The 17,623-nt window shown below is 38.2% G+C and overlaps 1 long non-coding RNA gene across 1 annotated transcript; it reads right to left on the reverse strand.

The window, feature by feature from the left end:
• Positions 1–7,658: 7,658 nt before the first annotated feature.
• LOC139719978 (uncharacterized) lies at positions 7,659–17,255 on the reverse strand. The gene is made up of 3 exons (XR_011710142.1): positions 17,116–17,255; positions 9,097–9,223; positions 7,659–8,066 (listed from the first exon to the last, which is right to left on the reverse strand). It is a non-coding gene; the product is annotated as an uncharacterized lncRNA (long non-coding RNA).
• Positions 17,256–17,623: the final 368 nt, after the last annotated feature.

Below are 17,623 nucleotides of genomic sequence, written 5' to 3' on the forward strand. Positions count from 1 at the left end.
AGGATGACAAGATACCTCTCCCTTATTCGATTATATTTTTTCCGCCTTCCAAATCCCCGGTCAACATTTTTTTTTTTTTTTTTTGGGGGGGGGGGGGGCGACTGCCCATTGCCCCCCCCCACCCCCCGGCTACGCCAGTGGGAAAGGGTTAATTGAAAGGAGATAATATCCCTTCCCCCACGACGGAACTTATGCATTTTTTTAAAAGTAAGGTGGCAGATCTGGTGCACACTTTCGATGAAACATTTGTAAATCTGTCAATCTAAAGGTGTATTAAGTCCATGGAAAATAGACAGAACGGGGAGGGTGTGGGAAGGGGTACCCACTCCCACACGAGAGAGACTTTGCTTTTTAGAATTGAAATTCAGCAACCTGCCACTTGGTGCACACTTTGGGTAAAATAATTGGACAGTTTTCTAACAAAAAAGCAAGAAAATCATTTCATCTCGGGAATTATGATTATGTGGGGTTGGGGCAAATGGTGCGCTTGCCCCTCCATTTCATGGGGGCAATTTTTTTGTGTCAAAAACCAAGAAAATCTTCTCATCTCGGAAATTATTAGTTAAGGGGGGGGGCAAAATTATAATATGCTTGCCCTTCCAATGTTTTTATGGGGGGAATTTTTTTTTTTCTGTCGAAAAAGCAGGAAAATCTTCTCGTCTCAGGAATTATGGGTGGTGGACAAAATGATAATCTTGCCCCTCCAATTTTTTTCTTTTTTTTATGACGCTAAGGCTCGCACTTGGTTTTGCATTATCAATATGGGTTGGTCAGAAGAAACGTGCTGTACATAGACGGTATACTTGTAAGTAGCACACGCACATGTATGCAAACGTGTAGGTGCTCCGTACCGTATACGGATGTACAGTATACGGTCGATAAATAGTAAAGCCCCTTTTACACTTTCACGGATTGCTTCACGGATGACCACGGATCGTCATCCGTGATGTTCCGGCATGCAAAATATCGATTTTCCTCTCAATACCGGTGTGAATACGATCCCAACTGGATATCTACACGGACAGGTACGGAGACTACAAGGACAAGTACGGTGCCTAAGCGGACAGACTAGGAGCGAACGCGGACCACAGCGGAAACGATACGGAGCCAACACGGATATTAAGGAAGAGCACGGATGCAACTTGGTCCCTTCGCGGTCTTTACACGGATGTCCCTAAAATGTTGACATATGACATTAACTTTTGCTTTTGATACTTTATTATTCTCGGGCAACATGCCTCCAGAGCTAATAACAAGCACACAAGAAAATCTACAGCAGCCTACATAAGCCTTGGCTTGTCGACATCAGGCAAACCTCTTCTTGCAAACTCTCATTTTGCGGAAACATCATGACATAAACAAAGCAAAACACACACACACAAAAAAAAAAACTATCAAGGAAATGTGTGTGGGTCACTGAAGCTTCTCAGGCTACAATTATTCGAACAGTATGAGGGGTTGCTGGCTGTCCTGATGGGGGAAGATGTGAGCAAATTTCATGGACTTTATGAGCTTATATTGGCAAAATACACGAATTTCTCATCCCGGATGGAGCCGATGCTAGTACGGACGTCCCGATGTCTTCACGGATGTACCGGAATGAGTACGGAGGCAACACGGAGTAGCCGGTGCCTACAAGGAAGGAATACGGCGGCAACAAGGAGTAGACGGTGCCAACAAGGAAGAGCTCGTATTGATTTTCATCCGTGATGTCCGGGATGAAAAATTAAGCAAGCTTAATTTTTCCCGCGGACATGCCGGTAGGTCAAGGATAATGCCGGATGACTTCACGGAGTCAACACGGTCATGCCGGAAACAGTACGGAAGATCCCGGATCGACGATCCGTGGTCATCCGTGATGGTATACGTGAAAGTGTAAAAGGGGCTTAAACACTGTAGAATACTAGCAGATATGTATAAAATCAGTGCTGCCAGAGGCCGGGTGCGAATTGTTTTTGCCCACGAATTTTTTGTCCCTGGTTAAAAAAACAAACAAACACACACACACACACACACACACACACACAAAAAAAAAAACCAAGAATAATTATTTTGCGTCCGGCGTTGAGGTCGCTCGCAGACTGAAGTGGTGATTTTTTATTTCTATTTTTTTTTTTGGTCTGAAGGGGGGTGCGTTCGCACCCAACGCACCTCCCCCCCCCCCACCCCCCCCCCCCCCCCCTGGTGACGCCAATGGTACATAAAGTCCCTGATTCGGTGTTTACTTAAAAATCATTCGCTGTCTATGACCGATTGTAGGATTTTTTTTTTTTGTCACGTGTCTGTTATTTATTGTTCATGATGCAACCAGCCACTAATTTTTCTCATTTCGTATTTTGGTACTTTGGTTCTTATGTGTCAAGAGATAGAAGCCAAACTTTCGCATACTTTTGAATTATTATGGATTTTCTCATGTCGTCAATGACAATTAATTCTTTTACTTGTAGAGGAATCCATGATTTTTTTAAAGGAAAATTTAATGATTTTCATAAGAGAGGTGATGATATTATATTTTTACAAGAGACCCATTCTCATAAAAAAAGATGAAAATATTTGGTCTACACAATGGGAAGGTAACGTATGGTTTGCGAGTTACACCTCCAACAGCAGGGGAGAAGGGAAATTAGTTAAACCCTCTCAAAAGGTAACTATGAATTATTCTTGGGAGGACCCAGAGGGAAGATTTTTTGTTTTAGAGGTTGTGATAAGATTGATTTTTTTTTTTTTTTTGGGGGGGGGGGGGTGGGGGTGGGAATTACATGGAAAACTAGAAGAAGTAGGATCTTCACACCTGGTAGTAGCAGGAGACCTGAATCTGGTATCAGGCTCATTAGATTATTATGGTTCTAAAACACACCACTCTAATATTCAGTCTCAAAGAGCCTGTAGGCTCTTCATGGAATACTCTAATTGGTAGATATATTATGGCGGAAAAATCACCTAAACGAGAGGATTTTTACCTGATACCAGTCAAACCCTGTTGCTTCCTCACGTTTGGATTATGTACTAATTTCTACAGATTTGATTACCAATGCTAAAAATAGTGATATTGTTTCTGGTGTAGGGTCAGACCATTCAGTGGTTTCCTTGCAATTACTGCGTTATGAGTCTATTCGTTGTAAAGGACATTGGAAGTGTAATACTATATGCTCCTTAAACATGACTCGGATTTTGGTTTGTTTATAAAGGAAAAAATTAAAAAATTTAAAGAAAACCATATAGACTCGGATTGCAATCGAAATATTATTTGGGAAGCATTTAAATGTGTACTAAGAGGATATTGTATAGAATATAGTGCTAGGAAAAAAACGTCAAAAATATAAAGTTAAAGAGGAAGTAAAGATAAATTTGAATATGTGAAAAAAAAGATTCATCAGACATTATAACCATTCATGGGGATGGAGCTCTAGATCAATTAGTAGAATTAACTAAAGAATTGGCGAGTTATGAAAATGTTATCACGTAAATGGAAGATAAAGAAACAGCAGGTCTGATAGTGAGATCAAGAGTGAGGGGGTGTATAGAGGAAGGAGAACGCAGCACAAAATACTTCTGTAATTCGGAGAAAAGGGATGGTGAAAAGAAAGAAATTCGTAAACTAAGGTAACAAAACTACAAAACAAAAGAGGAAAAAGGTGAGGTATTGCTAGAATTACAAAATTTTCATTCTCACCTCTACACTTCTGAAAATGATCAGAACTCCTTTGAAAAGATGTCAGAATTTTTGAATATAATATTCCCCAGATAGCAGAGACAGATGGAACTAAACTAAATGCCCCAGTGATAAAATCAGAAATTTGGGCTATTTTGAAAGCAATGAGGTCCAATAAAACACCAGGATTGGATGGGCTTCCGGTCAAATTTTATATTGTTTTCTTTAAAGGACAAGTTCACCCGCATAGACATGTGGGTTGAGTGAATGCAGCAATATCAGTAGAACACATCAGTGAAAGTTTGGGTAAAATAATCCGACAATCTCTTCAAACTTTATGAATTTTTAAATGTCTGCGCAATCACTGCCGGATGAGAAGACTACTGCGGTGTATGATGTCAGATGCATACAACGATCAAAGGAAAATAAAAAAAGAGAATTTCACAAAATTTACTTTTTTAATAAAGTGCACATTTTCTCAACTTGTTACTGACGTATATAAAGGGCAACATTATTACCCCTGTCTTCTAAAAGAGAGAAGTCGAGTGACCTTTTGTTATGCGAGAAGAGTTAGAATATGTTGAATTTTCCCTGTACTTTCTTTATATCGTTGTACACATATGACATCACAAGCTATAGTAGTCTTTTTATCCAGCTGTGACTGAGCAGAAACTTAAAAAAAAAATAATTATATTTGAACGGATTGTCCGATGTTCCTCAAACTCTTGCTATGTTTTACTAATATTGCTGCATTCACTCAACCCACATGGCTATGAATGTGAACTTGTCCTTTATCATTATTATTTATTACATTATTGATCTATTGTTAGATATGTATAACTTCTCATTTACAAATTCTTTGTTACCGCAATCTTTGAGACATGGTGTCATAACGTTGCTACCAAAGAAAGATAAGGATCCTTATTTAGTGAGGAATTGTAGACCTTTATCACTACTGAATGAGGATTATAAAATGATAGCAAAGGGTTGTTGTTGTTGTTGTTTTTTTTTTTGCAAATAGATTAAGATTGAGTTTACATACCATAATTAAGGAAGATCAACAATTAGCTTCATGCCAGGTAGAAATATAAGTGCTAATGTTCGGACCATTGTAGGCATGATTGAATATGACATATTGAAGATACCAGGAACGATTTTGCTTTTAGATTTTGAAAAGGCATTTGACAGGGTTGAACACAATTATTTTTTTCGAAATTCTTAAGAAATTTAACATTGGAAACAACTTCATTCAGTAGATAAAAACTTTTCATAAAGAGAGGAGTAGTTTTGTGAAGAACTATTTTTTTTTCAACAATCAAATTTCCATGTCTAGAGGTATTTTCCAAGGTTGCCCAATATCCTCACGACTTTTCGTTTTAGCCATAAGTTCTGGTATTGCTATTCGTAGCAGTAGACATAGTAAAGGTATACCCATTGGGAATTATGAAAAAAAAAATGGTTGAGTATGTATGCAGATGATACAACAGTATTTTTGAATGGTGATGCTTAGTCTTTCCAACATTTATTTGAGTTGTTACACAAATTTGCAATATTCTCAGGATGTGAAAATTCTGAAGCTGCACACATTGGATCCTTAAAAGGGTATACCTTTTATCCTCTTCAGTTGGAAGGTTAACAATGGAAGAAGAATTCATTTAAAGCATGGGTGTTCTCTTTTCGCTAAATACAAAATCTCTGTATGAATTAAATTATGTACCCAAAGTACTATACGAATAGAGCATATAATTAATCGTTGGAAACAAAAAAAAAATACTTTCAGGAAAGATAGCTGTGGTCAAAGCATTGCTCTTACCTCAGCTGACTTTTATGTTCACTGTGCTTTGTTTACATATACCTCAGTCGTTCTTCAAACGACTGAATAGTATACTCTTTAATTGATATGGAAAAGGGGTAGAGATAGAGTGAAGAAAGAGTCAATGTGTAATGTTTATGATTCAGGCGGTTTGCGTATGATTGATCCTTGTGTTTATGTACAGGCTCAGAAGATGACATGGGTTGCAAAATCCTTCTACATCCTAATTATTCAAATACATGAAAACACATTGAGCAGATAATGGCAATGAATTTTCATTAACATAGCTTAGTTTTATGGAGAGCAAACGCCCCAGGTTGTGTTTTGAAGAAAGCTTAAGAACTCTCAATTTGTTGAAACCTTAAAAGTATGGTACATTTATAGGGAAGGTATTGTGAAAGACCTTGGTCTTTCACATTTTCATTTACAGAATTATATATGGTGAATAAGAAAGTGAATGTGAAGCAGCCAAACAAAGAGTCTTTCCCCAGTGGTGAAGAGGAAAAAATCTCTTTGGGAAGAGCAACATCATCGGTGGAAAGTAGCTGCTTGGCGGAGGTCTGCACTCTCAGAGTGCTTTTCTAGTTTCTTTGTCTTAAGTTTTATATCTATAGATGTAGATTTCAAGGTTCAACTCCGTATTTTGATGCATTCATGGCTTTAGATGAGTATGAACAGAAAACTGAATATGTTATAGCACAAAAGAAAGGTAAATTGCAATGTCATTTGAGGAAGTGGCCCATTCTTTTGTAATGGTTGATCCTCTACTTTCATATATCTCACAGACATCCATGTTCTTTTGTCATTCCATTATGGCAGATTATTTAAGGTGACTTATTTTAACAAAACCCTTTTTATTGCTATAGGCTGGTCATTTGCACATAGTTTATTTTGTTTTGTTTTGTTTGTTTTTTGGTTGCATTAAAAATAAAGAAAGGGACTAAAAAAAAAAACCAGTCCCAAATTCGATTTATCGATTAGAAAAAAACATATGGTGAAAGTTGATCTTAAGGGTAGCAATTATTTCCCGTGTTATCTGACAGCGATAAGTCAAGTGCTCTTTCATTATGCTAGAAAAGTGAAATTATGTGTAATTCTTTTTATATTTTCTTAATCATTTTTGTTCACTCATACGCCATAACCTCTAGTAGTCTCCTCATCCAGCAGTTCCGACATCAAAACTTTGAAAATTCATCGCCTACGCATCGAATTTTCCTCAAACTTTAACTGATGTGTTCTACTTATGTTGCTGCTGCTTTTACTCAATCCACTTTTCTCTTTGGGTTTTGGTTTAATATTCAGAAGACACTTTCATATCCTTGATTGTTGGACTTTGGGCATTTTGTTTTCAGAGAATATTGAACTTGGCGTACGCAATAGTGCCCTCCCATTCTCACCTGAGCAGGCCGGCGCTAATCCTGTCCAACTGGCCGTGGTCTTGTTTTCCGTCAGCTGACAGGTCCTAGACGGTGATCCGTTATGGAGATGATGACCGGTGAAGCACATGTACGTACAAACTGAATCCACATTATTGACGTCGGAGCACGCCACGTGTCCATCATATGGTGCCGGCAGAGATGGACAACGAATCACTTTCAAGGAAATAATAAACAAACAAACACCAAAACAAAAGAACCAAAAAATGACACGAAAAAAGACAGGATGTTGGAGACTGAGCAATAGACGGGGAAAACATCCAGAAAAAAGGTGAAAATATCATATCTACGAGCATTCGCATATACGCGGAGATTGCTCTAAGTTTAAAACACGATTGTAATTAAGCAACGAAACGACAGCGTGAATAAAAGTTAACTCCAACCGTGTTTTGGAGGATGAGATTTTTTTGGAACACGTCGTGCGGAAAAAAAAAAGATAGACGGAGCTTCCGTAGCTTTGACTGGATTCGTAGAAAAAAACAAACAAACAAAAAACATTGGCCGACAATATATCACTCTCCTGTCAGAAATGGATGAGGTTCCTGGGGAAAGACCATCCGCAATTCGCAGAAAAGGCCAGAAAATATCACCGCATGGCCAACGGGCTGTGATTTCTACAGCTTTCCCTTCGACTTCAGTTTTTAATCATATTCGTCAATTCAGCTTGTGTACCTGGGGACCCTCGGTCATGTTTGTATACACGCGAATGTAACCTCATCCAAGTCTCAAGATCCCATAAACAATACAGAAAATAGGCTCCAAATATATAAGGTGATACACCCTATTGAAAAGCAGGCGGCGCAATGAAGGCGCAACGGTTATACTCGCCAACTTCAAATCTTCGTATATAGGCTGACTGTTTAATTTTACTTTAGGTTTTGGTCCCATGTGAAGATGTGGATTTAACTTTTTTATCATATCAAGTCGATTACTAACTCCCCTCTGTTTCGTATGTATGAAGGAATACGGCGTCTTTTTATTCATTGAAATGCCATCATTGTCACAAACAAACAATGACATGTAATGGAAGCAGTTATTACACTTACTGACCACCTCAAAACGAATAGTGCAGCTTGCATAGTTTCCTTCGTCATCAGTAGCATGGTACTCAATTTTGTGCGAGCCCTCAGGAAATGTAGAACCGGGACTTTCCCCGGATACTCGACTGTTGCAGGTATAAAAACAGGATTGTTGTTCAGTTTGCGGCAAAAAACAACAACAACAACAACAACAATACACAAACAAACATACAGACAAAATACTAGGATAGTCAGCAAAGCATGAAAATGATCCTAACATTTCAACAATGACTTTCAGTTGACATCGTGTCACCAACTTTGCTTCCAACGCAGGGGTGGATCCAGGAATTCTATTAGAGGCGCCTTAACGGACACACTCGCCCCTCCCTTCCCCCATTTCTTTTTTTTTTCTTTTTTTTCTTTTTGTTTAAAAAAATCAAGGGGGCGCGCCCGATGGGCCACCGCCTGGATCCGCTACTGAAACTGTTGAAGTGAAACATTAAATTCTTAATAAAACGCACACAGCATAGCCGAAAGGTAATAATGCTTCGAAACAACACTAAATTACGATTATGTTTTTTTTTTTCAATTGTATCAATAAAGATTCCTATTGACGGAGCGAATCGGATGGGATGGCCTGTCACAGGCAACATTGTCTTCAAAAATCATTAAAGAAAGAATAAAAATGAAAAAAAGTTTAGGTTGTACGCTCCTCTTGAGACTGGGCGGAGAGTAACTTGATTTGATGTTCTTTGTACCCTATTAAGCAACATTTGGCACGTTAGATTTTGCTGAGGGGTTAGGCAATATTAGATACAAGGGACTGTTCCATCCCAGCGTTTTTCTCTTTACCCCTTCCTCACTCTAAGCCTAACAGCTGACCCGATTCTAGTGAATTTACGACAAAATGTCCCCAAGTTATGAAAAAGTGCTCAACAGTTGCTCAACACGGCCTTAACAGTTAAAAAAACCTTAAGCAAGCTTGATAAAACTAGTATGCTATGTTACGTAGGTGTCCTCCAGAGATAATGGAAGTCATTTGTGGAAATGAAGATACCAGTGATAAAGACAATGTCGACATTCATGATCATCTTAATCACAATAATTACAATATTCGTAGAATGGAAAAGAACCGGAAGGAGGAAACAAGAGAATGCCCAAATGTGGTCTTCAAACCTGACAGGAATGAATTGATCGTTGTCCACTGCAGTTGGTTCAACCCAGCTCACAAAATGACAGGTAGATATGGTGTACTGCTTCCCGATGTTTCCGACACAATTCGTGAATTTTGGACTTGTTGCGCCTGGTTAAAGAAGCAGAATTTATGTCAAAATATGCAGTTACCAATAACGATAAATGTGCCTCTTTTTTCAGTTAGATTCTATACTATTTCACCAAGATTTCTGTGTTAGCCGTTACCATTAATCTATTGGGCTCCATTCCCACAAGTGAAAAGATTTGTAATGTTGGGGTAGAACAAATTTGGATTGACGAAAAAAGGATGAAACAAATAGCCAACAAAAAGCGAAACAAACATGAAAATAAACAAGGGGGATAAAAGAAGTTGGGAGACAAACAAGACATCATTTGCATATAAAGAGTAAATCCAAATGACAGGGACAATGGGATAACCCTTATTGTTGTTCTAGATGTATTTTCAACCTTTTTGTAATGTTAATTGAAATCATTTCCAGTTCCTGCATCCATGAATTCTGTACCATATATACTGAACAGCTATATAGATTAAACTTTGTAGGGTCATTTCCCACCGAATTTGCGTGAATATATCATGTACCTACATTTCTCTTTATTTGATGTCTGATGTTTCTTATGTCACTCTGATTCATTGAAATTACGGAAATAAAGAACCCAGTACAATGGTGATGTACATTTTTTATATGAAGGGGCATATTACAACAATTTCTTTTTCAATTCAATTAATTTATTTTTATTCTTCTTCTTCTAAGAAAATATAACACATAATAAATCTGAAATCATATCGTAAACATTCGATTTTGCAAAGGATAAAAAATATGTAGATATGCATGCATACCGGCGAAAAATACAAACTTATGCTTTAGTCATTAGTTGAGAAAAAAAAAGAGGATTGAGAGGTCCACTCAAAAGCAAACTTGTATGTTGTGAACCACTCAAAAAAAATATTATATGAAGTACTAATGTGCAAATACTTATCACAAATATTACTTAATACAGGAGGAACACAAAAGCATGACACGACTTGACAGAACAATCATTTTAAAATTCGCGAAAGCAAAGGATTACGGTTTGAGGTTTACTGCGGTGGGCTTTCAATACCATACTACGACTCAGTGTGATGATTTATGTTACCAAAAAGAAAGAAATAGATTAATGCCTGAAATGGATATTGTTCGAGGTACGAAATGAACCTTACTGTGACTCTGACATTTTATTTGCGTAATACGCCTGCATACAATTTGCATCTACATCAAACTTTATGAACCTATTTTACACAGATCGTGCAATAAAGGAGACCACCGGGTGATTTTCAAACTTTCATTACATTTAAACAACTACAAATTAGTTATACTGAGCACATAGTTTCGGCAATTATAGTGATTGGGATGAGGAATATGAATGTTTTCTAAATTTATACAAGGAAGAACAAGGATGATGGACATGGCAGCCTCATCATAAGACTGTAAGAATACACGAGTTGCGGCTCAAGGAAGCAGAACATAAGAAGGCATGCATAAATTCTACACAGGTGACCTTGCGAAAGGCCGTGTCACACCTTTCCGGGGCGCGTTTTTTTATAGACGGCACAGATTGGGGCATGGCGCGTGTTAAACCTATGGGAAAAACGTTGGGTTAGGGTTTTTGGTTATGGTTATGGTTAGGGTTAGGGTTAGGGTTGGGGTTAGGGTTAGGGTTAGGGTTAGGGTTAGGGTTAGGGTTTGATGGTTAGGGTTAGGATTAGGATTAGGGTCAGGTTTAGGGATAGGGTCCCCGATAGATTTTTAGTTCCCCCAATCTGTGCCGTCTAAAAAAAACACGCTTCCGGGGCTAGCTTTGCGTGCGACTTGCAAAGAACGATTTTTTACTGCCCGGAGGTCTATGCGGACGACCCGCACATGAAATTTGAAGTTTGAACTTTGAACTTTATTTGAACAATTTCTAGCGACCCCTTTCGGAGTATGAGAAATTTACAATGTCTTTGTAACAGTATTTGTAGAATGCAACAAACATGATGTTAACATATATACATACATGTATGAACAAATATAATAATCATAAAGTACATTGAAAACACAATGCAAAGGGATGCCTGACACACGTGTCTAGCACAAAGAGGTTCTATGTAATAGAGTAAGCGCCAAACAGGTTCTATTGACCGATTCTGTGACGCGCTATGTGTATTTTTGGCATGGGCAGCGCCATTACGCGGTGTCTCAGCCGACCCCCCCCCCTTCCCACTCCCCCACCCCCTCCCTACATTAGCACGCGCGCAGAATGAAAAACTGATGCATGGTTGTTTTAGAAAAATTAAAGATAATAAAAAAGAAAATTAAAGATATGAGAAAATTAAAGAAAATTAAAGATATGAGTCAACAGGAGTGGCACAGTGATGTTGAGTTAAACAATCAATGCACTGTTTATAGAATTTTTAAGCAGCAATTATGCTTTGAAAAGTATCTGATTCGTCTTAATGAAAATGATAGGAAATCTTTAACACGTTTTCGTTGCCTTAATCATAAGCTTCCAATAGTGTCTGGGCGTTACAAAGACATTCCAAGAATTGAACGTTTGTGTACCTATTGTTCTCAAAATGATATTGGTGATGAATTTCATTATTTGTTTGTATGTCCCTTCTTTACGACAGAACGTAAAAGATTTCTCGAAAAATATTATAGGAAGTATCCTAACACATTTAAATATGATCAATTGTTCAATTCCACTAAGAAAAAGACTTTGTCAAACATTTCGAGGTTTTGTAAGGTAATAATGTCCTCTTTTAGTTAGTAACTGCACTTTATTATTTCGTTTGATTTAGTTTATTTTATATACCCTTTGCATGATTATTTGCATCAGGCAGTGCCTGCATCGTTCGTAATTCATGTGATAGATTTACATTTGTATAGTATATTATTTATAACATACTTTTATGCAAATTATATTTGAAAAGTATGTTGATATCTTGTATATATTTGTATTATACATATGTTAATTCTTATTTGAAATTTTTCTATTTTGTGTATCTTCAATTGACATTGTACTCCCATACCCCATGAGGGTCGTTGAGTAATAAATCAAACTTCAAACTTCAAGCCAATAGGCGTGTCGTACTGAGTGCGCGAATGCTTGCTTTAGTGCGCGAACCTTTCTTGCGAGTGCGCGAAAAACATGTTGCCCGGGGGTCGGGGAGAGGGGAGGGGGGGGGGGGGGGTCGGCTGAGACACCGCAAAATGAGCTCATGGCTGCGCCCAGTGTCATAAATTGTCTGCTGCCCTCAACGAACCCGAATCGGTCAATATGAAATAGAGTAAGCGCTCACCATTCAGTGCGTACAAATGAAAACGGGGCCAATAGTGGCGCGCGCGCACGAAAGAGGTCGACTACCAGAAGCCTGAACCCGGAAGTGCCTATAGTAATACACGTAAAGTACAGCTTCGAAGATGGGGTTGGGTTGGAAAATCATTCTAATTTTAAGGAAAATCATTATTTGTCCATATGCCTCCTGATTTTATAAGAGAGATACATTCCCAACACAGTATACGTGTTTTTATGAAAAAAAGACTAGCTCTCTAATGTGTCAAATATGTGCCTCAACATGAAGCCAAAATTGCCAAACAGGCATTCATGCATTCATACTACATAATAAAGATTGCAGAAAGGTACAGCGTATACTCTTTGGTGTGGGAGTACTGATTTCACATAATATATGTCAGTTAGAAACATCAGACACACATACAGCACACACTCTCACACACATACAACATACAATCTATCACACACCCACCACAATCACACACACTCACTACAAACACACATGTACGCACACACATTAGCACACCAAGCCACATTCTTTTTTTCAAATTCCAACACACACACACACACACACACACACACACACAACACACAGTGTGTTATGTGTGTGTGTTTGTGTGTGTGCTGGAATTTGAAAAAAATGTGGTTTGGTGTGTACATGTGTGTGTGTGTGTTTGTTGTGAGTGTGTGTGTTTGTTGTGGGTGTGTGGGAGTGTGTGTTGTGTGTGTGTCTGATGTTTCTAAGTGACATAGTACTCCTATACAGTCAGACCGCAACGCGGCTGTTAATGAGCGCAAATCAAAAATGTATCGTACGCGCAGGTTTTTGCGCATGTCGTTCTCGGCACCCGAGATTCTGCGAGATATTCAGAGACGAAGTGCATGGTCGACGAGATTCACTTAGGGACGACATTAAGATCTACTCTCCGTGACTAATTGACATGATTCGTGAATATTTGATATAAATCACACCTTTTAATGCTTACATCATGTAAAATGAACTTATGATACCATCATTATTATCACTGCATCCTACTGACATTTTTAAAACGATCCTAAGACAGATTATGACGAGGCATTCTATTTATTGATCACCCGACCCGTTCCAAGGTTGAATCACCTCATTACTGATACCCAACGTTCTAGAGATTCTTGTTATAATAGCACAGTAAGAACTGAATTGGTCCCTCGCTTAGAAAGCTATAAAAATTGAAAGTCTCGTCGAGTACAAATCGTGGTGTGGCAATTTGAGATACCGCAGGATCATGCGCTCCCAGCGTATTAGTTAAATTACTCAGCGATGTATACAGTGAATTGATATGAAATAATTATTGTAATAAACAATAGAGAGTCCCGAAGAACTATGTGTGCAAAGTAAGTGTTAGATCTTTTATTTTTGATTAATGATAAGCTTTTCATTAATGCAACAGTTACAGTATCTAGTTGAGTAAACAAAATCCAAGCCAAAGTTGAGCTGTCGATCAGAGTGGAGTGTTGTTCTTGTTGTTTACGTGGAGATCTTAAAGGGATAGTACAGTATTGGTGGAGATGAGAATTGGGCTTTCAACTTTTTGCGAGATACCAAGAAAACACTTATGATATACTACAGAGCATACCATTTTAAGAGGAATTCAAAGTTTATTTGATGAAAATCGGGTTTGGAGTGAATGAAACATCCAAAAAAAAAGTAAAATAAAGCGATCGTAATAAAGTGTGGGTCCCACACTTTCTAGAATCGCTCTTTTTTGGATATCTCAGCCATTTCAAAACCAATTTTCATCAAATAAACATTGAATTCCTCATAGAATTACATGCTCTTTCATATTTTATAAGAGGTTTCTCATTAACTCACCAAAAAATGTTAGAAACCTGAAATTATGTCTCAACCAAAACTGTACGATCCCTTTAAGTTGCAGTTGCCTGAGCCCGAGCGCGTATGCATACACTGTGTGTGTGTGTGCGCGCGCACACACACACACACACACACACACACACACATAGGGTCCTACTCTTTCATCTACACACAGAGTAATACTGTATGTACAGTACACGTTTACTGTCCTTCTGCGCCGTTCAACTCTCCACTCAGAGGGAATTAACAAATCAGAAACGCGTATTCGCGGCAAACTGAAATCTCGTCAAAAATTAATTGTACATTGCAATGATTTATTCGATCACCTGACCCGTTCCAAGAATAAGTCCACATGAAGTCATTATATTTTCATAGTATGATATTTCCTCTTTCATTTCATCCCTCTTCCATTTTGGTCCACGTTTATTTCATTGTTCTAATGTTCCCCCTAAGAAAAATGGAAAATATGCAAATTTTATGTTTTATAATTTCCTTATTCAGTATATCTTATATGTCACAACCTTCCAAGTGTTCGGATGTCATCAAAGTACAATTTTTCAGTTTTTTATCGATGTATAAATCATGTAGATTGGTAATGTCGTTTAGATTTACAGCGACTCAAAAAATATGGTTTTCCAGCTCCTTACGTATTCATGTCCGTGAGGTCCATGCATACGCGTACGATAAATGCGAAGGCTTTTCATGGTGTTGCGGTCTGACTGTATACCAAAGAGTATACACTACCTTTCTGCAATCTTTATATCATGTAGTATGAATCCATGAATGCCTAATTGGCCATTTGGCTTCATCTTTTAGAGGCACATATTTGACACATTAGAGTAAGTCCTTTTTTCATCAAAACACGTATACTGTGTTAAGAATGTATCTCTCTTATAAAATCCGGAGGCATATGGACAAATATTGATTTTCCTTAAAATTAGAATGATTTTTCCAACCCAACCCCATCTTCGAAGCTGTACTTTAAGTGTATTATTACAGGCACTTTCGGGTTCAGGCTTGTGGTAGTCGACCTCTTTGAAAATGGCGGCGGGTCGTTCAACTGGCCCCGCTCTTATATGCGAGCGCGCGGTCTATTACATATAGAATCTCTTTGATCCTGCCATAGACGGCAGGATCAACGGCAGGATTTAATGTGTCTACCGGTATAGGTGATAATACATGTACTACTCCAGTTTTTCATTCAAACGCAATTATGCCCGAGGCTCAAATCCTGATTTATCTAACTGATCGCTATTCTAAAGTAATTCAACCACGAATAACATCACGTTTTAGACTTCACTGGCAGAAACATAGAATTTTCGGCATTTTTTTTTTGGACGCGATCAATGGAATATTGCGAGGTTATGACATGGTCTGCTCACTCATTTGCATATTCATATCCACTGTACAAGAACTGTTGGGCAGAGATTTAAAAGCAAAAGCTCAAAATTTCATAGCTTTCTTATTTTCATCCGATTCTTTTTATATTTGAAATTAAAAGATTTTACTCTTTTGTATCAGACTAACTTATTCTTGGACTGCATTTCCCCTTTAAAAGAAGATATTTGGTATACTTGTTTGTAATCTTCTAGTATTAAACTGCGTCCTACCTCTATAGCAAAGCTTATTTCGAGACTTTAACCCTAAATAGGCCGGGCTATTTAGGTAGATCATAGAGCCGGGGGGGCTTCCCAGGCCCCCCCCCCCCCCTCCAGATGTGGGTCGTCGACCGCGCGATCGTGATGAAAATTCGCACACACATTGCCTTTGACGTAATCTATGGTACCACGAAGTTAATTTTTTAAAAAATTATCATTTATGCTAAATTATGCTAATTTATGCATAATGATGCATGAAATCAGACAATTTGGTATAAATCACTAAATAAAGCTCAAAATGGGCACATTTTTTGTGTAAATATTCTTTTTGGTGTCCTGAGCAAATATAAGAGAAAAAAATTGCGGCATCACAAAAAATTTCTTAAGTATTTCATTGTTTTTTTGGAATTTCTTATGTATTTCTTTATTTTTTTCGACTTTATGTTTTTCATTGTTTTTTCAATGAAACTTGTCCGCGACATTGTTCCGAACAAGAAAATATGCTGTTAATTGATTTTAATCTATAAAACCCCCAAATAATCAGGCTTTTATGAAATTTGCCTGTAAGCACAGTTTGCATTGAAATTGTACACAAATTCACGTTTTTGAGCAATTTTTGGTCTGACATGCACGTATATATTTCTGCGCAACTTTTGAACCGCGCGCCCGGGCATCGCAAATTCGATGTCAAGAGATGCGGGAGACTCAAAAGAAAAAAGTCATGAAACGTCGCGGCGATAGCTTTTTGCGTTAGCGATACATCGCGCGAAACGTCGAGGGGGGGGGGGGGGACTCGCCCCCCCCCCCCCCCCCCGGCCTAGTTAGGGTTAAAGCAGTTTTGGAACTATCTGCAAATGGCTGAGTAGAATATTCATTCAACTGAAAGGTAAACAGGTTTGGAAGCTGAATGCTTCCCTTTTTTAAACGAAACTATAACATCTGACTTTCGAATCTGACAGTGTGTGAATATCAAGGTGCATGGATAATGGAAATCTTGATGATGTTGATAATTAAACTTCTAGTTTTTAAGATTTCTCTGTAACATTACATTTTTTGAAAGGTAATAGAAGTCATTTTATCGCACACATGTCAGCCAAAGCTAACTTACGTTGAAACACTGAAAAATAGATTAACAAACAAAATGTCTTCTGGGTATTCCCCATCTCCTTTGATGTGCAAATCGCGCAAAAATGCCACCAAAATTCATTACGTTCTTACCAGCTCTACGAAATTCCAGTGGAAGCACAAAAAGGACAAGTATCCAAAACCTGCCGATTGTGGAAAGTACCGTCTTTATCGACCTGGGTGTCATCGCAGAAGAGGCCATCTTGAGAACACTGGAATTGACTAAAGAGTTGCTGTCACTCGGCGTTAAAACAGCAGAATTGGTTTAGATCTCATGCAATGCGTCTCCCTAGTAGTTATGGAAGGCCGTTGCGGACATAATTCGTTTGGGGCATACGTATGGAAACGGGCATACGTATGGAACTGCCTTTTGCAAACGTTTGCTAATTGACCAATTAGCGAGTGTTGTTTGGCAAACGTTTGTACAGTGATTACATACGTTTGTACGTAGTTTAGCAAACGTTTGCATGTTATTTATTATACGTATGCCCCGTTGGGTTTCGATACGTATGTTAATTCAGTGCGCATACATATGCAATTGATCGACCAATCAAGTACTTCATTTAATATGCGTTTGTATGTGTGTGTGTGTGTGTGTGTG

This window comes from Diadema antillarum, unplaced genomic scaffold (assembly GCF_040938485.1).
Source record: "Diadema antillarum isolate AM-2024a unplaced genomic scaffold, OU_Dant_1.0 scf00000118, whole genome shotgun sequence".
NCBI classification, from domain to species: Eukaryota; Metazoa; Echinodermata; class Echinoidea; order Diadematoida; family Diadematidae; genus Diadema; species Diadema antillarum.